Source organism: Triticum urartu, chromosome 6A, assembly GCF_056163025.1.
Source record: "Triticum urartu cultivar PI428250 chromosome 6A, HENAU_Tu73, whole genome shotgun sequence".
Lineage (NCBI taxonomy): Eukaryota > Viridiplantae > Streptophyta > Magnoliopsida > Poales > Poaceae > Triticum > Triticum urartu.
The window spans coordinates 104,730,626-104,757,149 of record NC_141878.1 but is presented as its reverse complement, the minus strand read 5'-3'; positions in this window follow the sequence as shown (position 1 = coordinate 104,757,149).

Here is a 26,524-nt window from a genome sequence, read left to right as displayed (position 1 = left end):
CACAGCAACGAGAGGGGAGAGTGTTGTCTACGTACCCTTGTAGACTGGAAGCGAAAGCGTTAGCACAACGCGGTTGATGTAGTCGTACGTCTTCACGACCCGACCGATCAAGCACCGAAACTACGGCACCTCCGAGTTCTAGCACATGTTCAGCTCGATGACGATCCCCGGACTCCGATCCAGCAGAATGTCGGGGAAGAGTTCTGTCAGCACAACGGCGTGGTGACGATCTTGATGTTCTACCGTCGTAGGGCTTCGCCTAAGCACCGCTACAATATTATCGAGGATTATGGTGGAGGGGGGCACCGCACATGGCTAAGAGATCAATGATCAATTGTTGTGTCTCTGGGGTGCCTCCCTGCCCCCGTATATAAAGGAGTGGAGGAGGGGGCCGGCCAAGGAGGGTGGCGCGCCCAAGGGGGGGAGTCCAACTCCCACCGGGAGTAGGACTCCCCTTTTTCCTATTAGGAGCAGGAGAGGGAAGGAAGAGGAAGGATGGAGGAAGGAAAGGGGGGGGCGGCCCCCTCCCAATTTGGATTGGGCTTGGGGGGCGCCCCCTCCCTTGCTCCTTTCCCCTCCTTTCCACTAAGGCCCAATAAGGCCCATATACCTCCCGGGGGGTTCCGATAACCTCTCGGTGATCCGGTATTGTCCCAATCTTACCCGGAACCTTTCCGGTGTCCAAATATAGTCGTCCAATATATCGATCTTTATGTCTTGACCATTTCGAGACTCCTCGTCAAGTCCATGATCACATCCGGGACTCCGAACAACCTTCGGTACATCGAAATATATAAACTCATAATGAAATTGTCATCATAACATTAAGCATGCGGACCCTATGGGTTCGAGAACAATGTAGACATGACCGAGACACGTCTCCGGTCAATAACCAATAGCGGAACATGGATCCTCATACTGGCTCCCACATATTCTACGAAGATCTTTATCGGTCAAACCGCATAACAACATACGTTGTTCCCTTTGTCATCGGTATGTTACTTGCCCGAGATTCGATCGTTGGTATCTTAATACCTAGTTCAATCTCGTTACCGGCAAGTCTCTTTACTCGTTCCGTAATACATCATCTCGCAACTAACTCATTAGTTGCATTGCTGCATTACCGAGAGGGCCCAGAGATACCTCTCCGACAATCGAAGTGACAAATCCTAATCTCGAAATATGCCAACCCAACATGTACCTTTGGAGACACCTGTAGAGCACCTTTATAATCACCCAGTTACGTTGTGGCGTTTGGTAGCACACAAAGTGTTCCTCCGGTAAATGGGAGTTGCATAATCTCATAGTCATGGGAACATGTATAAGTCATGAAGAAAGCAATAGCAACATACTAAACGATCAAGTGCTAAGCTAACGGAATGGGTCATGTCAATCACATCATTCTCCTAATGATGTGATCCCGTTAATCAAATGAAAACTCATGTCTATGGCTAGGAAACATAACCATCTTTGATCAACGAGCTAGTCAAGTAGAGGCATACTAGTGACACTCTATTTGTCTATGTATTCACACATGTATCATGTTTCCGGTTAATACAATTCTAGCATGAATAATAAACATTTATCATGAAATAAGGAAATAAATAATAACTTTATTATTGCCTCTAGGGCATATTTCCTTCACGAAGGGCTTTGTCAACTTAGTCAATATGAACGATTCTAGCTCCAGTGACCATACGATGTCCATCCAACGGCCGTAGTGCTTCTTCAACCTCTGGTCTTCTTGCTCCAGCCGCCCAAAGCAGCGCTGGTCGTGCCGCATGCTCCTGCCTCCCGTGGCCGGCTGTGCTGCCGCAGAGGCCTCGCCGCCCCTACTATTCCCACCGCTGGCCAGGCCCTGTGGCGACGGCAGCCTCACACCATAGCCGAACCAGTGAACCCTCGTAGTCCTCTCCGCGCTGGCTTCCACTACCGCGTCGTCCCCTTCCTAGGCCTCACCGTCGTCCACCGCCGTGGTGCTCTCCGTGCGGCGTGGTCAACGTGGTCAAGGAACGACTTCCATCGGAAGAGTACTGTACATGGAGAGGCTGATAGCTGGGTCCACGGCCACAGCCCAGTTTTTTTGTGATTTGCCAAGTAAGTCGCTTTGTCAGGCCTGTTGGGCTGTAAATCTTTCAAGACGAGGAGAGCTTTCATTCAGCTGGCCAAGAAAATGGTCCATCAGTAATGAGAAATGGGTTGTACATTTTTAAAACACATCAAACCGGCAATTAGTTTCAAATATCTTTTTTTTTATTTCAAGATTTTAAATTACATTAATTTTTATGCGTGGAGAATTTGTTGGATTTTATATTGATATACATTTATTTTTAAAATAAATTTGAATGTGAGTTGAAATTTTGGGATTAAAAACAGTTCGGACCGCACCGAAATATGCAAAATTTCATATAATTTTTTAATCGTTTCCACAATATGGGCTGTAATGCTAACAAAAAGAATATGGGCTCCAAAAAAAACCTTAAGAATTAGCAAATGGGCTATAAATTATTAGAAATAATGGCAGATGGGTTGTATGCTGTTTTCCACAGATTTGAGGCTTTCCTAAAAAAGGTTGACGCACAAGCACTGACTGTTGGATGTCCATCCAACGGCCGTCGTGCTTCTTCAATCTCTGCTCTTCCTGCTCCAGCCGCTCAAACAAGCGCCCGCGGGACTGCCTGCTCCCTCCTCCTCGCGGCCGGCTGTGCTGCCGCGTAGGCCTCACCGCCCGACCGTACTCCCATCGATGGCCTAGCCATCCCTCTACTCACCCACACCTGCTGTTATTCTCCAACGACGGCAGACGAACCAATAAACCCTCATACAGTCGTACTCCCCTCCGCGTGGGAAACAACTGGCGAGTCTTCCCTGCCTCCGTGTCGTCCCCTTCCTAGGCCTCCCCGTCGTCCACCACCCTGGTGCTCTCAGCGCGGCCTGGTCAACGTGGTCAATGACCGACATGCATCTGAAGTGGACTTTACGTGGAGAGGCCGATAGCTGGGTCCACGGTCGCACGCAAGGAAATGCCTCCTTATTACGCGCAAAATAATGATTCCTCCACCTGACATCATGGACCCACCGAAAGGGCCTCTGTATTTCACGAAAAAAACGTTACCGCCGCTGACAGCTCGGACCCACAAGCTATATCTTCGCACGCAAGGAAGTGCCTCCTTATTACGCACAAAAAAAATGAATACTCCCCCTGTTAGCTGGGACCCAGTATAGTGGCAGGCTGACTTGTGGGCCTACTAAGTTGACGGGGACGGAGGGCTTTGTCAATTTAGTCAATATGCACGATTCTAGCTCCAGTGACCGCACGATGTCCATCCAACGGCCGTAGTGCTTCTTCAACCTCTGGTCTTCTTGCTCCAGCCGCCCAAACCAGCGCCGGTCGTGCCTCGTGCTCCTGCCTCCCGTGGCCGGCTGCGATGCGGCGGAGGCCTCACCGCCCCCTACTACTCCCACCGCTGGCCAGGCCATCCCTTTACTCACCCACACCCCATGTTATTCTGCGGCGACGGCAGCCTCACACCGCAGCGAACCAGTGAACCCTCGTACTCCTCTACGCGTGGGAATCCACTGCCGTGTCTTCCCCGGCTCCACGTCGTCCCCTTCCTAGGCCTCGTCGTCGTCCATCGCCTTGGTGCTCTCGGCGTGGCGTGGTCAACGTGGTCAAGGAACGGCTTCCATCGGACATGGACTGTATGTGGAGAGGCTGACAGTTGGGTCCATGGCCGCAACAAGGAAGTGCCTCCTTATTACGTGCAAAATAATTATTCCTCCAGCTGAAAGCGGGACCCACCAGATGGGCCACTGATACGTCCATTTTGCATCATGCTTTTATATCAATATTTATTGCATTATGGACCGTTATTTCACTTTATGTCACAATACTTATGGCTATTCTCTCTTATTTTACAAGGTTTACATAAGGAGGGAGAATGCCGGCAGCTGGAATTCTGGGCTGGAAAAGGAGCAAATATTAGAGACCTATTCTGCGCAACTCCAAAAGTCCTGAAACTCCACGGAACATCTTAAAATAAATAAAGAAAAATCCTCACCAAAGATGAAGGCCAAGGGGCCCACACCCTGCTCACGAGGGTGGGGGGCGCCCCCCTAGCACGCGCCCCCTACCTCGTGGGCCCCCTGGTGGCTCTCCGACGTCCATCTTCTCCTATATGAAGTCTTTTGATGAGAAAAAAAATAAAGAGGAACTTTTCGGGACGAGACTCCGCCGCCACGAGGAGGAACCTTGGCGGATCCAATCTAGAGCTCCGGTAGAGCTGTTCTGCCGGGGAAACTTCCCTCCCGGAGGGGGAAATCATCACCATCGTCATCACCGACGCTCTTCTCATCGGGAGAGGGCAATCTCCATCAACATCTTCACCAGCACCATCTCATCTCCAAACCCTAGTTCATCTCTTGTACCCAATTCTTGTCTCAAAGTCCGGGATTGGTGCTAGTAGGTTGCTAGTAGTGTTGATTACTCCTTGTAGTTGATGCTAGTTGGTTTATTTGGTGGAAGATCATATGTTCAGATCCTATATGCATATTATTACCCCTCTGATTATGAACATGAATATGCTTTGTGAGTAATTACGTTTGTTCCTGAGGACAAGGGAGAAGTCTTGCTATTAGTAGTCATGTGAATTTGGTATTCGTTTGATATTTTGATAAGATGTATGTTGTCTAGCCTCTAGTGGTGTTATGTGAACGTCGACTACATAACACTTCACCATTATTTGGGCCTAGAGGAAGGCATTGGGAAGTAATAAGTAGATGATGGGTTGCTAGAGTGACAGAAGCTTAAACCCTAGTTTATGCGTTGCTTCATAAGGGGCTGATTTGGATCCATATGTTTCATGCTATGGTTAGGTTTACCTTAATACTTTTGTTGTAGTTGAGGATGCTTGCAATAGGGGTTAATCATAAGTGGGATGCTTGTTCAAGTAAGAATAGCACCCAAGCACCGGTCCACCCACATATCAAATTATCAAAGTATCGAACACGAATCATATGAACGTGATGAAAGCTAGCTTGACGATATTCCCATGTGTCCTCGGGAGCGCTTTTCCTATTATAAGAGTTTGTTCCGACTTGTCCTTTTCTACAAAAGGATTGGGCCACCTTGCTGCACTTTATTTACTTTTGTTACTTGCTACTTGTTACAATTTATCCCGTCACAAAACTATCTGTTACCACTTATTTCAGCACTTGCAGAGAATACCTTGCTGAAAACCGATTATCATTTCCTTCTGCTCCTCGTTGGGTTCGACACTCTTACTTATCGAAAGGACTACGATAGATCCCCTATACTTGTGGGTCATCAAGACTCTTTTCTGGCGCCGTTGCCGGGGAGTGTAGCACCTTTGGTAGGTGGAATTTGGTAAGGAAAAATTTATATAGTGTGCTGAAATTTACTGTCACTCGTTACTATGGAAAGTAATTCTCTGAGGGGCTTGTTCGGGGTATCTTCACCCCGTCCAGTAGAGCAAAGAGTTGCTCCTCAACCTACTGAACCTATTGAAAATGAAACTCCTTTTGAATTTCCTTCGGGTATGATGGAAAAACTGCTAGCTAACCCTTTTACAGGAGATGGAACAAAGCATCCTGATGAGCACATAATATATGTGGATGAAGTTTGTGGATTATTTAAGCTTGCAGGTATACCCGATGATGTTGCTAAGAAGAAGGTCTTCCCTTTATCTTTGAAGGGAGACACATTGATATGGTATAGGCTATGTGATGATATGAAATCATGGGACTATAAAAGATTGAAATTGGAATTTCATCAAAAGTATTACCCTATGCATCTTGTTCATCGTGATCACAATTATATATATAATTTCTGGCCTCACGAAGGAGAAAGCATCGCTCAAGCTTGGGGGAGGCTTAAATCAATGTTATATTCATGCCCCAATCATGAGCTCTCGAGAGAAATAATTATGCAAAGTTTTTATGCTCGGCTTTCTGAAAACAATCGCACCATGCTCGATACCTCTTGTGCTGGCTCTTTTATGATGAAGACTATGGAATTCAGATGGAATTTATTGGATAGAATTAAACACAACTCTGAATATTGGGACCTCGACGAAGATAAGGAGTCAGGTATGACACCTAAGTTTGATTGTGTTAAATCTTTTATGGACACCGATATTTTCCGTAAGTTTAGCACTAAATATGGACTTGACTCTGAGATAGTAGCTTCTTTCTGTGAATCTTTTGCTACTTATGTTGATCTCCCTAAGGAGAAGTGGTTTAAATATCATCCTCCCATAGAAGTAAAAGTAGATGCACCTATTAAAGTTGAAGAAAAGACTGTCACTTATAATGATCCTATTGTTCCTACTTCTTATGTTGAGAAACCACCTTTCCCTGTTAGAGTAAAGGATCATGCTAAAGCTTCAACTGTTGTTTGTAGAAGCAATATTAGAACTTATACACCCCCTGAGCAAGTTAAAGTAGAACCGAATATTGCTATTGTTAAAGACCTCTTGTCTGATAATATTGATGGGCATGTTATTCAGTTTGAAGGTGAAACTGCTAGAATTGCTAAACCTTGTGCTAAAGATAAACATAGACCTGTGGTAGGCGTGCCTGTTATTTCTGTTAAAATATGAGATCATTGTTATCATGGCTTATGTGATATGGGTGCGAGTGCTAGTGTTATACCGCATACTTTATACGAAGAAATTAAGAATGAAATTGCACCTGCTGAGTTAGAAGATATTGATGTCACAATTAAACTTGCCAATAGAGATACTATTTCACCAATTGGAATTGTTAGAGATATTGAAGTCTTGTGTGGGAAAACTAAATATCCTGCTGATTTTCTTGTTCTTGGTTCCCCACAAGATAGCTTTTGTCCCATTATATTTGGTAGACCCTTCTTAAATACTGTCAATGCTACCATAGATTGCACAAAGAATGTTGTTATTGTTGGCTTGGATGATATGGTTCATGAGTTTAATTTCTCTAAATTTAGTAAACAACATCGTGAGGAAGAATTACCTAGTAAGGATGAAATTATTGGTCTTGCTTCTATTGACGTACCTCCTAGTGATCCTTTAGAACACTATTTGCTAGACCATGAAAATGATATGTTCATGAATGAAAGAAGGGAAATAGATGAAGTATTCTTTAAACAGGAACCTATTCTGCAACACAATTTGCCTGTTGAAATTTTAGGGATCCTCCTCCACCCAAGGGTGATCTCGTGTTTGAGCTTAAACCTTTGCCTGATAATCTTAAATATGCTTATCTTGATGAAAAGAAGATATATCCTGTTATTATTAGTGCTAACCTTACAGAGCATGAAGAAGAAAGATTATTAAAAACTCTGAAGAAGCATCGTGCTGCTATTGGATATACTCTTGATGATCTTAAGGGCATTAGTCCCACTCTATGTCAACATAAAATAAATTTGGAAGCAGATGCCAAACCAGTTCGTGATCCTCAACGACGTCTGAATCCTAAAATGAAAGAAGTGGTAAGAAAAGAAATACTCAAGCTTCTGGAGGCAGGTATAATCTATCCTGTTGCTGATAGTGAGTGGGTAAGTTATGTCCATTGTGTCCCTAAGAAGGGAGGTATTACTGTTGTTCCTAATGATAAAGATGAATTGATTCCACAAAGAATTATCACAGGTTATAGGATGGTAATTGATTTCCGTAAATTAAATAAAGCTACTAAGAAAGATCATTACCCCTTACCTTTTATTTATCAAATGCTAGAAAGATTATGCAAACATACACACTATTGCTTTCTAGATGGTTATTCTGGTTTCTCTCAAATACCTGTGTCGGCTAGAGATCAATCAAAGACTACTTTTACATGTCCTTTTGGTACTTTTGCTTATAGACGTATGCCTTTTGGTTTATGTAATGCACCTGCTACCTTTCAAAGATGCATGATGGCTATATTCTCTGACTTTTCTGAAAAGATTTGTGAGGTTTTCATGGACGACTTTTCCATCTATGGTTCCTCTTTTGATGATTGTTTGAGCAATCTTGATCGAGTTTTGCAGAGATGTGAAGAAACTAATCTTGTCTTGAATTGGGAAAAGTGCCACTTTATGGTTAATGAAGGTATTGTCTTGGGGCACAAAGTTTCTGAAAGAGGTATTGAAGTTGATAAAGCCAAGGTTGATGCTATTGAAAAGATGCCATGTCCCAAGGACATCAAAGGTATAAGAAGTTTCCTTGGTCACGCTGGATTTTATAGGAGGTTCATTAAGGACTTCTCAAAAATTTCTCGGCCTCTGACTAATTTATTGCAAAAAGATATACCATTTGTCTTTGATGATGATTGTGTAGAAGCATTTGAAATACTTAAGAAAGCATTGGTCTCTGCACCTGTTGTTCAGCCACCTGATTGGAATTTACCCTTTGAAATTATGTGTGATGCTAGTGATTATGCTATAGGTGATGTTCTCGGCCAAAGAGTTGATAAGAAATTAAATGTTATTCATTATGCTAGTAAGACTCTAGACAATGCTCAAAGAAATTATGCTACTACTGAAAAAGAGCTTTTAGCAGTTGTATTTGCTTGTGATAAGTTCAGATCTTATATTGTTGATTCTAAAGTAACTATTCATACTGATCATGCTGCTATTAAATATCTTATGGAAAAGAAAGATGCTAAACCTAGACTTATTAGATGGGTTCTCTTGCTACAAGAATTTGATTTGAATATTGTTGATAGAAAGGGAGCTGAGAACCCCATTGCTGACAACTTGTCTAGGTTAGAAAATATTCTTGATGACCCACTACCTATTAATGATAGCTTTCCTGATGAACAATTAAATGTTATAAGTACTTCTCGTAATACTCCATGGTATGCTGATTATGCTAATTATATTGTTGCTAAGTCCATACCACCTAGCTTCACATACCAACAAAAGAAAAAGTTCTTCTATGATTTGAGACATTACTTTTGGGATGACCCACATCTTTATAAAGAAGGAGTAGATGGTGTTATTAGACGTTGTGTACCTGAGCATGAACAGGAATAGATCCTACGCAAGTGTCACTCCGAGTCTTATGGAGGACACCACGCTAGAGATAGAACTGCACATAAGGTATTGCAATCTGGTTTTTATTGGCCTACTCTCTTCAAGGATGCTCGTAAGTTTGTCTTGTCTTGTGATGAATGTCAAAGAGTTGGTAATATTAGTAGACGTCAAGAAATGCCTATGAATTATTCTCTTGTTATTGAACCGTTTGATGTTTGGGGCTTTGATTATATGGGACCTTTTCCTGCCTCTAATGGATACACACATATTCTAGTTGCTGTTGATTACGTTACTAAGTGGGTAGAAGCTATTCCAACTAGTAGTGCTGATCATAACACTTCTATTAAAATGCTTAAAGAAGTTATTTTCCCGAGGTTTGGAGTCCCTAGATATTTAATGACTGATGGTGGTTCACACTTTATTCATGGTGCTTTCCGTAAAATGCTTGCTAAATATGATGTTAATCATAGAATTGCATCTCCTTATCACTCACAGTCTAGTGGTCAAGTAGAATTGAGCAATAGAGAGCTCAAATTAATTTTGCAAAAGACTGTTAATAGGTCTAGAAGGAATTGGTCTAAGAAACTTGATGATGCATTATGGGCTTATAGAACTGCATATAAAAATCCTATGGGTATGTCTCCATATAAAATGGTTTATGGAAAAGCATGTCACTTACCTCTCGAACTAGAACATAAGGCATATTGGGCTATTAAAGAGCTCAACTATGATTTTAAACTTGCCGGTGAGAAGAGGTTATTTCATATTAGCTGACTTGATGAATGGAGAACCCAAGCTTATGAAAATGCCAAGTTGTTTAAAGAAAAAGTTAAAAGATGGCATGACAAAAGGATACAAAAGCATGAGTTTAATGTAGGTGATTATGTATTGCTATACAACTCTCGTTTAAGATTTTTTGCAGGCAAACTTCTCTCTAAATGGGAAGGCCCCTATGTTATCAAAGAGGTCTGTCGTTCTGGTGCCATAAAGATCAACAACTTCGAAGGCACAAATCCGAAGGTGGTAAATGGTCAAAGAATTAAACATTATATCTCAGGTAATCCCATAAATGTTGAAACCAATGTTATTGAAACCGTAACCCCGGAGGAATACATAAGGGACACTTTCCGGAACGTTTCAGACTCCGAAAAGGAATAGGTATGTGGTACGGTAAGTAAACCGACTCCAAAACAATTTTTAAGGCAATATTTCTCCGTTTTGGAATATTTAGAAAAAATAGAAAAATAAGTAGCAGTCCGGGAAGGACACAAGGGCCCCACGAGGGTGGTGGGCGCACCCTACCCCCCTGGGCGCGCCCCCCTACCTCGTGAGCACCTCGTGTGCCTTCCGGACTCCGGTTTCTTGCACGATACGTATTTTGGTCGGTAAAAATTCATTATATAACCTCCCGAAGGTTTTGACTCCCATATCACGCAATTGTCCTCTGTTCTTGTTTCAAGATGTTTTTCTGACAGATCTATATTATCATGACGTCCCCAAGTGCTTCCAAGGACAAGTTTTTCGAGAAGGTCATCAACCCTTACCTAACGGAGGTGCTTCGACACCCTCAAACCATTGAGATGCGTGATGGGTTGTTGCACATCCGCGATGTTGAGGGACCAAAGGAACCGGAAGCGTGGAGACGAGGCTCGAAGCAATGAAGCAACAAGTTTTCAAATGCCAGGGGATGGTGGAGCGTGGAATCAACACTAGCCACACGATGCTCGCGAGTTCACCAACAACTACAAGCCCGATGCCAAGAACACCGAGGAGGCCATCTTCAAGCTATATGAGAAGATCGAGCACCTCCAAGCCCAAATCTATGACCTGCAAAACCAAAACTGTGAGTATGAATATAGATTCAAAAGAATGAGTTTGGCTGCAGATTCGAGGATTCCGGAGACTCGATCATCCTTCTATGATGGTGAACCTATGCCTTGGAAGATGGATGACAAGTCTGCATCATCAACAACACCTCCATCTTCTTCACCAACCAAGGAGATATAATCACATTGGTATGGGCACTCCCCTTGGCAACTGCCAAGCTGGGGGAGGTGCCCCGGTATCGTATCACCATCACAACTCCTATCTTTATCGTTTTTCTTAGTTTGATCCTATTAGTAGTATCTTGATCTAGTAGAATAAAGTTTATGGCATGATATAGTTTTGAGTTTTGCTTTTTGATCTCTCTATGTAATCAAGTCTGTGAGCTATATATAATAAAGATTAGTGTTGAGTCAAGGGCTTGATTATTTTTCCATGATCTTGGGTGAATAAAAGAAAAGAGAAAAAAATAAAAAGAAACAAAGAGTTCATATTGATCTTATTGAGAGTAATGACTTCACATAGAAAGAGTATGATGACTAGAAGTTGTTGGGAGTTGGCAAACATAGCGTTGGTCATTGTTGCAATTGATAGGAAGTAACAAGGAAAGAGAGGTTTTCACGTATAGATATATTATCATTGACATCTTTTATGATTGGGAGCACTCATTAAAATATGACATGCTAAAGGGTTGATGTTGGACAAGGAAGACAACGTAATGAGTTATGCCTTTCTTATATCTGAGATAAAGTATGTTGTCATGGATCCTCTAACTTGTTGAGCTTGCCTTTCCCCCTCATGCTAGCCAAATTCTCAGCACTAAGTAGAAATACTACTTGTGCTTCCAAATACCCCTAAACCAGTTTTGCCATGAGAGTCCACCATATCTACCTATGGATTGAGTAAGATCCTTCAAGTAAGTTGTCATCGGTGCAAAGCAATAAAAATTGCTCTAAATATGTATGATTGATTGGTGTGGGAGAAATAAGCTTTATACGATCTTGTGATGTGGAAGTAATAAAAGCGACGGACTGCATAATAAAGGTTCATATCACAAGGGGCAATATAAAGTGACGTTCTTTTGCATTGAGATTTTTATGCATCCAACCATAAAAGCGCATGACAACATGTGCTTCCCTCTGCGAAGGGCCTATCCTTTATTATTATCTTCTACCTTATGCAAGAGTCACGGTGATCTTCACCTTTCCTTTTTCATTTTATCCTTTGGCAAGCTCAGCATGTTGGAAAGAACATGATATATATCTAATTGGATGTAGGGGAACATGAACCATTATTGTTGACATTACCCTTGAGGTAAAAGGTTGTGGGGCGAAACTATAAGCTCCTATCTTTCTCTGTGTCCGATTAAAACTCCATAACCACAAGTATTGCGTGAGTGTTAGCAATTATGGAGGACTAAATGATAATTGAGTATGTGGGCTTGCTTTTAAGCTCTCACATAGACTCTTTCTGATGTTATGATAAATTGCAATTGCTTCAATGACTGAGATTATAGTTTGTCGGAGCCCAATAAGGTTTATGATTTATACTTTTGCATTGTGAATAGATCATCACTTGAACATAAGTAATCATATGACAAAATCTATATATGTTGCTGTTATGAGAATAATCAAGATGCCTTCATGTCCGTATTTTATTTTTATCGACGCCTCTACCTCTAAACATGAGGACATATTTATTGTTATCGACTTTTCGCTTGAGGACAAGCGAGGTCTAAGCTTGGGGGAGTTGATACGTCCATTTTGCATCATGCTTTTATATCAATATTTATTGCATTATGGACCGTTATTTCACTTTATGTCACAATACTTATGGCTATTCTCTCTTATTTTACAAGGTTTACATAAGGAGGGAGAATGTCGACAGCTGGAATTCTGGGCTGGAAAAGGAGCAAATATTAGAGACCTATTATGCGCAACTCCAAAAGTCCTGAAACTCCACGGAACATCTTAAAATAAATAAAGAAAAATCCTCGCCAAAGATGAAGGCCAGGGGGCCCACACCCTGCTCACGAGGGTGGGGGCGCCCCCCTTAGGGCGCGCCCCCTACCTCGTGGGCCCCCTCGTGGCTCTCCGACGTCCATCTTCTCCTATATGAAGTCTTTTGATGAGAAAAAAATCAAGAGGAACTTTTCGGGACGAGACTCCGCCGTCACGAGGCAGAACCTTGGCGGATCCAATCTAGAGCTCCGGCAGAGCTGTTCTGCCGGGGAAACTTCCCTCCCGAAGGGGGAAATCATCACCATCGTCATCACCGACGCTCCTCTCATCGAGAGAGGGCAATCTCCATCAACATCTTCACCAGCACCATCTCATCTCCAAACCCTAGTTCATCTCTTGTACCCAATTCTTGTCTCAAAGTCCGGGATTGGTGCTAGTAGGTTGCTAGTAGTGTTGATTACTCCTTGTAGTTGATGCTAGTTGGTTTATTTGGTGGAAGATCATATGTTCAGATCCTATATGCATATTATTACCCCTCTGATTATGAACATGAATATGCTTTGTGAGTAATTACGTTTGTTCCTGAGGACAAGGGAGAAGTCTTGCTATTAGTAGTCATGTGAATTTGGTATTCGTTTGATATTTTGATAAGATGTATGTTGTCTAGCCTCTAGTGGTGTTATGTGAACGTCGACTACATAACACTTCACCATTATTTGGGCCTAGAGGAAGGCATTGGGAAGTAATAAGTAGATGATGGGTTGCTAGAGTGACAGAAGCTTAAACCCTAGTTTATGCGTTGCTTCATAAGGGGCTGATTTGGATCCATATGTTTCATGCTATGGTTAGGTTTACCTTAATACTTTTGTTGTAGTTGCCGATGCTTGCAATAGAGGTTAATCATAAGTGGGATGCTTGTTCAAGTAAGAATAACACCCAAGCACCGGTCCACCCACATATCAAATTATCAAAGTATCGAACGTGAATCATATGAACGTGATGAAAACTAGCTTGACGATATTCCCATGTGTCCTTGGGAGCGCTTTTCCTATTATAAGAGTTTGTTCCAACTTATTCTTTTCTACAAAAGAATTGGGCCACCTTGCTGCACTTTATTTACTTTATTTACTTGTTGCTCGTTACAATTTATCCCGTCACAAAACTATCTGTTACCACTTATTTCAGCACTTGCAGAGAATACCTTGCTGAAAACCGATTATCATTTCCTTCTGCTCCTCGTTGGGTTCGACACTCTTACTTATCGAAAGGACTATGATAGATCCCCTATACTTGTGGGTCATCAGCCACCGTATTTCGCCCCCCTGACTGTTGGGACCCACCAGCTACATCTTCACACGCAAGGAAATGCCTGACAGTCGGGACCCACCTAGTCGAAGCGTACATAGCGTTGTCATTCTGGTCGCGAACGTGTACGTACATATATACTGGTCGATGTAGAGGCGCGCACGTGTCGTAGTAGAGGCGGCCAGGGTGCAAGAAAGAAAATACGGCCACGTATGTGTACATACGGGCGGGGTCTCGAACGCCTACTCGCGCATACGTACGGCCAGGGCTCGTGTACATGGCTGAGTCGAAACGGAGAAACAACGTTGTCGTCGTGTTCATGGGGAGGCAACGGAATGCGTCGTGTTCATGGGGAGGCAACGGAATGCGTCGTATTCATGGGGAGGCAACGGAATGCGTCGTGTTCATCGGGAGGGCTTGGAAGGAACAAGCGATGGAAGCGAGGCCTGGCGTACCGCACAACGGAGGAAACAGACCTCCTACGTTCGGAACGGGGTCCTGTTGATCGGGAGGGGTCTGGCGTACCGCAAAATGGAGGAAACGGACCTCCTACGGTCGAAACGGGGGTCCTGTTGATCAGGAGGGGTGTGGAGTACCGCAAAACGGACGAAACGGACTTGTGTTGGAGCGCTACGGTCGAAACGGGGGTCCTGTTCATCGGGAGGGGTGTGGCGTACCGCAAAACGAGACTCCATGGGATACTGTTCATCTCCACCGTCGACCCCTCCAGCCTCCACGAGCTACTGTTCATCCACCGTCGACCTCCTCCAGCCTCCACCTGTGACTGTTCATCCACGGGCTCCTGTTCATCCAGCCTCCACCGCGCGCTACTCCACCGGCTACTGTTCAACCAGCCCTCTCCACGGGCTCCTGTTCAACCACCCCTCCACGGGCTACTGTTCATCCTGCCCTCCACCATCTACTGTTCATCCTGCCCTCCACGGGGTGGTCCTGTTCATCCAGCCCTCCATGGGGTCCTGTTCATCCAGCCCCAACCGGCTCGATCGATCGGGGCCCTGTTCATCCAGAGGCAACACCACGGGGTCCTGTTCATCCACCCCCACCGGGAACTGTTCATCCAACCCCCCCCCCCCCAACGCTCACTATTCATCCAGAGGCAGCATCGATCGGCTTCAGTTAGCAGCAGTAGCGAAGGAATCGCTCGATCGGGTTCAGTTAACAGCCATCGATCAATCGCTCGGGTTCAGTAACGCGTAGCCTGCAGTGCAATCGCTCGGGTTCAGTTAGAGCCCAACGCCTCGCTCGGGTTCAGTTAGAGCCAACGCCTCGCACACACGGGCGTACGTGTACGAGAGAAACGCGCATCGCTCGGCCCCGACCTCCCACCGTAACTGGGAACTCCCCGAAATTTTCCTCGCCCTCGCTTCTACCACGGTTTTTTCCGTCATGGACGGCCCAAAGAATGTCATACAACTGTGTCTCTGGCCCGCCCAGGACGAAAAGCCCATTTTCTATCATGATTTTTTTGTCATAGAAGTAGGAGCCCACCACATCTATGATGATACCGGGTTTTATCACAATTATCGTCATAGAAGTGTCATATGTATGACAGAAAAAAATTCCGTTCGGCCCAAAATGTCACGGGTGTGTCTTTTTTTTGTAGTGTGTATGAAATGCAATCGCCCTGTAATTGCTTTACTTTATCACTAAGCGGTAGCAATAGTCGTAGAAGCAATAATTGGCGAGACGACAACGATGCTACGATGGAGATCAAGGTGTCGCGCCGGTGACGATTGTGATCATGACGGTGCTTCGGAGATGGAGATCACAAGCACAAGATGATGATGGCCATATCATATCACTTATATTGATTGCATGTGATGTTTATATTTTATGCATCTTATTTTGCTTGGATCGATGATAGCATTATAAGATGATCTCTCGCTAAATTTCAAGGTGCAAGTGTTCTCCCTGAGTATGCACCGTTGCGAAAGTTCACCGTGCCGAGACACCACGTGATGATCGGGTGTGATAAGCTCTACGTTCACATACAACGGGTGCAAGCCAGTTTTGCACATGCAGAATATTCGGGTTAAACTTGACGAGCCTAGCATATGTAGATATGGCCTCGGAACACTGAGACCGAAAGGTCGAGCATGAATCATATAGTAGATATGATCAACATAGTGATGTTCACCATTGAAAACTACTCCATCTCACATGATGATCGGACATGGTTTAGTTGATTTGGATCACGTGATCACTTAGATGATTAGAGGGATGTCTATCTAAGTGGAGTTCTTAAGTAATATGATTAATTGAACTTTAATTTATCATGAACTTAGTCCTGGTAGTATTAGCATATCTATATTGTAGATCAATAGCTCGCGTTTAGCTCCCTGTTTTATTTTTGATATGTTCTTAGAGAAAAATAAGTTGAAAGATGTTAGTAGAAAAGATGTGGACTAGCTCCGTGATCTGAGGATTATCCTCATTGCTGCACAGAAGTATTATGTCCTTCATGCACCGCTAGGTGACAGAACTATTGCAGGAGCAGATGCAGACGTTTCTGAACGTTTTGACAAAAGCTCGGTATAATAACTACTTGATAGTTTAGTGCACCATGCTTTACGGCTTAGAACCGGGACTTCAAAAATGTTTTGAACGCCACGGAACATATAAGATGTTCCAAGAGTTGAAATTGGTATTTCATACTCATGCCCGTGTCGAAAGGTATGAGACCTCTAACATTACTTTGCCTACAAGATGAGGAGAATAGCTCAACCGGTAAGCATGTGCTCAGATTGTCTGAGTACTACAATCACTTGAATCAAGTGGGAGTTAATCTTCTAGATAAGATAGTGATTGAAAGAGTTCTCTAGTCACTATCACCAAGTTGCTAGAACTTCGTGATGAACTATAATATGCAAGGGATAACGAAAATGATTCCCAAGCTCTTCATGATGCTGAAATCGACGAAGGTAGAAATCAAGAAAAGCATCAAGTGTTGATGGTTAACAAGACCACTAGTTTCAAGAAAAGGGCAAAGGGAAGAAGGGGAACTTCAAAAAGAACGGCAAGCAAGTTGCTTCTCAAGTGAAGAAGTCCAAGTATGTACCTAAGCCTGAGACTAAGTGCTTTTACTGCAAAGGGACTAGTCACTGGAAGCGGAACTGCCCCAAGTATTTGGTGGATAAGAAGGATGGCAAAGTGAACAAAGGTATATTGGATATACTTGTTATTGATGTGTACTTTACTAGTGTTTATAGCAACCCCTCGGTATTTGATACTAGTTCAGTTGCTAAGAGTAGTGACTTGAAACAGGAGTTGCAGAATGAACAGAGACTAGTTAAGGGTGAAGTAACGATGTGTGTTGGAAGTAGTTCCAAGAATGATATGATCATCATCGCACACTCCCTGTACTTTCGGCATTAGTGTTGAACCTAAATAAGTGTTATTTGGTGTTTGCATTGAGCATGAATATGATTTGATCATGTTTATTGCAATACGGTTATTCATTTAAGTTAGAGAATAATTGTTATTCTGTTTACATGAATAAAACCTTCTATGGTTATACACCCAATGAAAATGGTTTGTTGAATCTCGATCGTAGTGATACACATATTCATAATATTGAAGCCAAAAGATGCAAAGTTAATAATGATAGTGCAACTTATTTGTGGCACTGCCGTTTAGGTCATATTGGTGTAAAGCACATGAAGAAAATCCATGCAGATGATCTTTTTGGAATCACTTGATTATGAATAAGTTGATGCTTGCGAACCATGCCTCATGGGTAAAGATGACTAAGACTCCGTTCTTCGGAACAATGGAGCGAGCAACTGACTTATTGGCTATAATACATACTGATGTATGAGGTCCAATGAGTGTTGAGGCTCGCAGCGGGTATCGTTATTTTCTGACCTTCACAGATGATTTGAGCAGATATGGGTATATCTACTTGAAGAAACATAAGTCTGAAACATTTGAAAAGTTCAAAGAATTTCAGAGTGAAGTGGAAAATCATCGTAACAAGAAAATAAAATTTCTACGATCTGATCACAAAGGCAAATATTTGAGTTACGAGTTTGGTCTTCAATTAAAACAATGTGGAATAGTTTCACAAACTCATGCCACCTGGAACACCACAACGTAATGGTGTGTCCGAATGTCATAACCGTACTTTATTTCATATAGTGCAATCTATGATGTCTCTTACCGATTTACCACTATCGTTTTGGGGTTACGCACTAGAAACAGCTGCATTCACATTAAAAAGGGCACCATCTAAATCCGTTGAGATGACATCATATGAACTGTGGTTTAGCAAGAAACCTAAGTTGTCATTTCTTAAAGTTTGGGGTTGCGATGCTTATGTGAAAAAGTTTCATCTTGATAAGCTCAAACCCAAGTCGGGGAAGTGCGTCTTCATAGGATACCCAAAAGTAACTGTTGGGTACACCTTCTATCACAGATCCGAAGGCAAGATATTTGTTGATGAGAATGGATCCTTTCTAGAGAAGGAGTTTCTCTCAAAAGAAGTGAGTGGGAGGAAAGTAGTACTTGATGAGGTAACTGTACCTGCTCCTTTATTGGAAAGTAGTTCATCACAGAAATATGTTTCTATGACTCCTACACCAATTAGTGAGGAAGATAATGATGATGATCATGTAACTTCAGATCAAGTTACTACCGAACCTTGTAGGTCAACGAGAGTGAGATCCGCACCAGAGTGGTACGGTAATCCTGTTCTGGAGGTCATGTTAATTAACCATGACGAACCTACGAACTATGAGGAAGCGATGATGAGCCCAGATTCCGTGAAATGGCTTGAGGCCATAAAATCTGAGATGGGATCCATGTATGAGAACAAAGTGTGGACTTTGGTTGACTTGCCCGATGATCGGCAAGCCATAGAAAATAAATGGATCTTCAAGAGGAAGACGGACGCTGATAGTAGTGTTACTATCTACAAAGCTAGACTTGTCGGAAAAGGTTTTGACAAAGTTCAAGGTGTTGACTATGATGAGATTTTCTCACTCGTAGCGATGCTTAAGTCTGTCCGAATCATGTTAGCAAATTGCCATATTTTATGAAATCTGGCAAATGGATGTCAAAACTACATTCCTTAATGGATTTCTTAAAGAAGAGTTGTATATGATGCAACCAGAAGGTTTTGTCGATCCTAAAGGTGCTAACAAAATGTGCAAGCTCCAGCGATCCATCTATGTACTGGTGCAAGCATCTCAAAGTTGGAATATACTTTTGATGAGTTGATCAAAGCATATAGTTTTATACAGACTTGTGGTGAAGTCTGTATTTACAAGAAAGTGAGTGGGAGCACTACATCATTTCTAATAAATATATGTGAATGACATATAGTTGATCGGAAATAATGTAGAATTTTTTGGAAAGCATAAAGGAGTATTTGAAAGGAGTTTTTCAAATAAAGACCTCGGTGAAGCTACTTACATATTGAGCATCAAGATCTATAGAGATAGATCAAGACGCTTGATAAGTTTTTTCAATGAGTACATACCTTGACAAGATTTTGAAGTAGTTCAAAATGGAACAGTCAAAGAAAGAGTTCTTACCTGTGTTACAAGTTGTGAAATTGAGTAAGACTCAAAGCCCGACCACGGCAGAAGATAGAAGAGAATGAAAGTCATTCCCTATGCCTCAACCATAGTTTCTATAAAGTATGCCATGCTGTGTACCAGATCTATTGTATACCCTACACTGAGTTTAGCAAGGGAGTACAATAGTGATCTAGGAGTAGATCACTGTACAGCGGTCAAAATTATCCTTAGTGGAATATGGATATGTTTCTCGATTATGGAGGTGACAAAAGGTTCGTCGTAAAGGGTTACGTCGATGCAAATTTTGACACTGATCCAGATGACTCTAAGTCTCAATCTGGATACATTTTGAAAGTGAGAGCAATTAGCTAGAGTGGCTCCGTGCAGAGCATTGTTGACATAGAAATTTGCAAAATAGATACGGATCTGAATGTGGCAGACCCATAGACTAAACTTCTGTCACAAGCAAAACATGATCACACCTTAGTACTCTTTGGGTGTTAATCACATAGCGATGTATACTAGATTATTGACTCTAGTAAACCCTTTGGGTGTTGGTCACATGACGATGTGAACTATGGGTGTTAATCACATGGTGATGTGAACTATTGGTGTTAAATCACATGGCGATGTGAACTAGATTATTGACTCTAGTGCAAGTGGGGGACTGAAGGAAATATGCCCTAGAGGCAATAATAAAGTTATTATCTATTTCCTTATTTCATGATAAATGTTTATTATTCGTACTAGAATTGTATTAACTGGAAACACAATACATGTGTGAATACATAGACAAACATAATGTCACTAGTATGCCTCTACTTGACTAGCTCGTTAATCAAAGATGGTTAAGTTTCCTAACCATAGACATGAGTTGTCATTTGAATAACAGGATCACATCATTAGGAGAATGATGTGATTGACTTGACCCATTCCGTTAGCTTAGCACTTGATCGTTTCGTATGTTGCTATTGCTTTCTTCATGACTTATACATATTCCTATGACTATGAGATTATGCAACTCCCGTTTACCAGAGGAACACTTTGTGTGCTACCAAACGTCACAACGTAACTGGGTGATTATAAAGGTGCTCTATAGGTGTCTCCGAAGGTACTTGTTGAGTTGGCGTATTTCAAGATTAGGATTTGTCACTCCGATCGTCGGAGAGGTGTCTCTGGGCCCACTCGGTAATACACATCACTATAAGCCTTGCAAGCATTGTAACTAATGAGTTAGTTGCGGGATGATGTATTATGGAACGAGTAAAGAGACTTGCCGGTAACGAGATTGAACTAGGTATTGAGATGCCGACGATCGAATCTTGGGCAAGTAACATACCGATGACAAAGGGAACAACATATGTTGTTATGCGGTTTGACCGATAAAGATCTTCGTAGAATATGTACGATCCAATATGAGCATCCATGTTCCGCTATTGGTTATTGACCGGAGACGTGTCTCGATCATGTCTACATAGTTCTCGAACCCGTAGGGTCCGCACGCTTAACGTTCGGTGACGATTTGTATTATGAGTTTATGTGTTTTGATGTACCGAAGGTAGTTCGGAGTCCCGGATGAGATCGGGGACATGACTAGGATCTCGAAATGGTCGAGACGTAAAGATCGATATATTGGATGACTATATTCGGACATCAGAAAGGTTCCGGGGAGTATATGGGTCTTATTGGGCTTTAGGGGAAAGAGAGAGGACAGGCTACGCGCCCCCCAATGCTTAGTCCGAATTGAACTAGGGGAGCGGCAGCGCCCCCTCCTTCCTTCTCTTCTCTTTCCCTTTTCTTCTCTCCTACTCCTACTACTTGGAAGGGCTCCTAGTTCTACTAGGAAAGGGGGAATCCTACTCCCGATGGGAGTAGGACTCCCCTAGGGTGCGCCATAGAGAGGGCCGGCCCTTCCCCTCCTCCACTCCTTTATATACGGGGAGGGGGGCACCCCTTGGAGACACAACAATTGATCATTGATCTTTTAGCCGTGTGCGATGCCCCCTCCACCATAATCCACCTCGGTCATATCGTAGCGGTGCTTAGGCGAAGCCCTGTGTCGGTAGCATCATCATCACTGTCATCACGCCGTCGTGCTGACGGAACTCTCCCTCGAAGCTTTGCTGGATCGGAGTTCGTGGGACGTCATCGAGCTAAACGTGTGCTGAACTCGGAGGTGACGTGCGTTCGGTACTTGGATTGGTCGGATCATGAAGATGTACAACTACATCAACTGTGTTGTGCTAACGCTTCCGCTTTCGGTCTATGAGGGTATGTGGACACACTCTCCCCTCTCGTTGCTATGCATCACCATGATCCTGTGTGTGCGTACATTTTTTTGAAATTACTACGTTCCCCAACACTCCAGCCTCCACGGGCTACTTCTCATCCACCGTCGACCTCCTCCAGCCTCCACCTACGACTGTTCATCCACGGGCTCCTGTTCATCCAGCCTCCACCGCGCGCTCCTTCACCGACTACTGTTCAACCAGCCCTCTCCACGGGGTCGTGTTCAACCACCCCTCCACGGGCTACTGTTCATCCAGCCCTCCACCGGATACTGTTCAACCAGCCCTCCATCGGCTACTGTTCAACCAACCCTCCATGGGGTCCTGTTCATCCAGCCCTCCACGGGGTCCTGTTCATCCACCGGCTTGATCGATCGGGGTCCTGTTCATCCAGCAGCAACGGCCTCTACTACCACGGGGTCCTGTTCATCCAACCCCCCTCCAGAAACTGTTCATCCAAACCCCCCAACAACGCTCACTGTTCATTAAGAGGCAGCATCGATCGGCTTCAGTTAGTAGCAGCAGTGAAGGAATCACTCGGGTTCAGTTAACAGCAAGGGATTGATCGATCGCTCAGATTCAGTAACGCGTAACCTGCAGTGCAATCGCTCGGGTTCAGTTAGAGCGCAACACCTCGCACACAAGTGCGTACGTATGAGAGAAACGCGCATCGCTCGGTCCCCGACCACCCACCGTAACCGGGAACTCCCTCGATATTTTCCTCGCCCTCGCTTCTACCATGGTTTTCTCCGTCATGGACGGCCCAAAGAATGTCATGCAGCTGCGTCTCCGGCCCGTCCAAGACGAAAAGCCCATTTTCTGTCATGATTTTTTTATAGAAGTAGGACCCCACCACATCTATGATGATACCGGGTTTTGTCATAATTATCGTCATAGAAGTGTCATAAGCATGTCAGAAAAAAATTTCGTTCGGCCCAAAATGTCATGGATGTGTACTTTTTTTGTAGTGACTCCTTCATGAGAGATGACCATGGTGGGATAGACAAGGTTGCTTCTTCGTGGACCCTTCGTGGGTGAAGCCCTCCGTGGACTCGCGCAACCGTTATTTTCATGAGTCAAAGTCTTCATCAATGTGGATGTACGATAGTACCACCTATCGGAACCACGCCAAAAATCTCCGTGTCTACGTTGTGTTTGCCTTCTCCAAACCCTTCCCTTTACTTTCATATGCAATGTTTTACTTTCCACTGCTACACTCTTAGAATTGCATGTGTAGGTTGATTACTTGACTTGTGCTAAGTTGCTAAAATCTGCCAACAATTAAAATTGGGAAAAGGCTAGATTTTTATTTGGTCAAGTAGTCTAATCACCCCCTCTAGACCTACTTTCGATCCTACATATGTGACAAAGTTGTTTTGCTTTGGGATGGTAGCTAATTTTCATGAGAATATGAAATATCATTCAGGTTTAGTTGATGTATTGCGGTTGTGGCGAACAAAAATTTCAACTATGTTGGATTGTTCTGATCTTGCTATAATAGAATCTGACCCAACACATGTTCCATTTATATGCTACTGCTTTAGACTTCACTTATATTTGCAAAGTGAGTTGCATCTTACACGTTGCGAATAATAGTATGGCCATACATATGTTTGTTCTACATATTAGAATGGCGCAGTTGAAGCATGGTATCCAATATATGTACTTTTGAACATTTGATAATCGACCTTCTATGAGGGCTTTGGACTTAATATTGAACAATAAGACATTATACATGTTTGTTCCTCATTATGATCATGACAATATGTACTTCACTTATACTTGCAATTATGATTGTTGATTCCTGAGATATTATTTGTTTCCATATGAACATTTTGTCTTTTATACTTGCAATTTAAGTTGCATATTGCATATTGGGAATCATTTTCATGACAACAAAAATGATACAACATGTTGTATATACATATACTACGCGTACATGTTGTTCCTTTTGTTTCTGCCATTTTCAGCTTACCCAAAGTCGCAGACGGCTTTTCTTAAAGAAAGGGAGGATGATGAGGATGATTCTGCTTGCTTAAGCTGGAAAGAAATATTGAGCCTCGTTGACAAATATCACAAGGTGAATTCATTCCTAGTTGAACATGTTTCTTTGATTCAGAAGAATTTTATACTGCCTAATTCTTTGCATGTTTGTATGAGCATATTTAAATAGAAAACAAGCTTGGCACATGGAGATGAATAATTGCAGCAAGAAGAACACTTACCGTTGTCTAATATTAGCAAGTGCACGAGGAAGGAGAGGGAGGCAGGTGCACAACAGAAAAGAGAAGGAAAATTAGAATCAGACTTGGATTGACTGCCATGAGGCCCGAAATTGATATATGTGCAGAATCTGTGTTCGTGCCCTAAATAAGGCATGTAAATACAATTTGGAAAGCTTGAGTCATGTGCTTTCCAAAATGTATACCCGCAGCCCATGATTCGCGGTGACTGAGTCGCAGTCGTCAAAGCAATACGGCGGTTGTTTCTGGCAATTTTCCAAATAGAATAATTTAAGTTAGGAAAGATAGAGATATGGTTGCTTTCGACCCCAACACTAGGTTGGATGTCTAGGGGTCTATCTACCATTGTAAGTCATGGATTTTAGGGTTAGACCATGTTTTGATTAAACCTCTACCAGATTGAACTGTTTTAAGCATTCCTCTGAAATTATATTCCTCTTTGTATCGACCAAGAATATTTATCTACACCAAATTCATTTCGATAGGGTGTATATGTGCTACTGAAAGTCAAGTGCTATCTTTCATTCCATTAGGAATTGCGAGATTGCAGAACCGCTTCGTGGTCGGCGGCTATGTGCGCAAGTGTGTGGTGTTGCGGATATCCATAGGGTTGAAGATTCGTCGCATTGGCAACGAGGAATCAGCCGAAGAGTTTGAGAGCATCTCACAAGTCATCCAACAAGTTCATTATCGACATCATATGCTCACTGAGAAGATTGGGCCACCCCTTATCAATTGGTTATTGTCCGGAGAGATGTCTTGGTCATGTCCACATGATTCTCGAACCCGCAGGGTCGCATACTTAATGCTCAGTAGCGCTAGGGTAGTAATGATATATTAACGTTGGTGACTGAAGGTTGTTTGGAGTCCTGAATGAGATCTCGGATGTCATGAGGAGTTTCAAAATGGTCTGAAGGTAAAGATTTATATATGGAAAGTTGTTATCGGGGTTCCAAAAAAAGTTCGGATTTTTTTGATATTGTACCGGGAAGCTTCCAGAAGGTTCTGGAGGGGTCCAGAAGTCCACCAAGAGTTCCACCACGTCCCATACAGTAGCATGGGCTGTAGGGGGTGCCCTGGCCTTAATGGGCCATGGGCACCAGCCCCTATAAGGCCCATGCGCCTAGGGGTGGAAAACCCTAAAGGGAAGGGCCCTCCTCCCCTCCTTGGCCGCCACCGCCTCCCTTGGATGAGGGGAAAGGGCTGGCCATGTCCCCCCTCCTACATAAATAGAGAGGATGCGCAAGGGGCAACCCATCCTTTGACCAAGGCGGACGCCCTCTCCCTCTCCCCCCACCTCTTGTTTGTGTAGCGCTTGGCGAAGCCCTGCCGGAGTTCCACTGCCACCACCACCATGCCATCGTGTTGGATCAGATCTCATCTACCTATTCTCCCTCCCTTGCTGGATCAAGGAGGAGGAGACATCATCGAGACGTACGTTTGCTAAACTCGGAGGTGTCGCATGTGCGGTGCTTGGATCAGATTGGATCACGGCACGAGTACGACTACGCCAACCACGATTTCTAGATCGTTAACACTTTCGGTCTACAAGGGTATGTACATTCACCCCCTCTCATAGCTATGCATCTCCTAGATTGATCTTGGGTGTTCGTAGGAAATTTTTTGATTTTCATGATTCGTTCCCCATCAGTTCTATAAGAAGAAAATCTTAGGAAGTACCATGTTTGTGAAACCAATACAAAGATGACTAGGGAGTAAATTTTTAGTTGGCTTTGTCTTATGATTTGTTCTTGGATTCAAACCAAAGTCTTTTCTCGTGTCGTCTTCATAATATGGTTGACCTAAACTTAATGTGAATCTTGTATCAACCAAAATACCTATATACTACAAACTAGAATCTCGAGGTGGACAACAACTAGAAAAATCGTCGGCATGGGTCACCATTCATCTCCCATATAAAAGCCATGGACCTGAATATGGAAATTAGTCCAAAGTCCTCACACAAACTTATTAAAATTATTAGTCCTCTCATATGTTTTTGCCATTAATCATCAGAACGACTAGGGTACAATGAAGATGCTCTTCCACCTCTGCTAGTGCCAAACAACATCGACAGAATAAGGGCATGTCAGCTAGGTCTTATTCCCCACCGCTGATGGCGCCATTACCTCACAACCGCTAGCTAGACACATATACTTAACCCTAGCTATAGCCAGGGTAAACAGAGACTACATAGCCACTCAAACCATCATTTGGAACATTACAAAAATGCACCAAAAAAACTTACCATTCTTGTGCCGAGACAGGCGGTTCCAGTCATACATCTACAAGGCGGAACCAATATGACAAGTAATCAGTGGCTACCGGGTATGCTAGAGAATCATTGGAT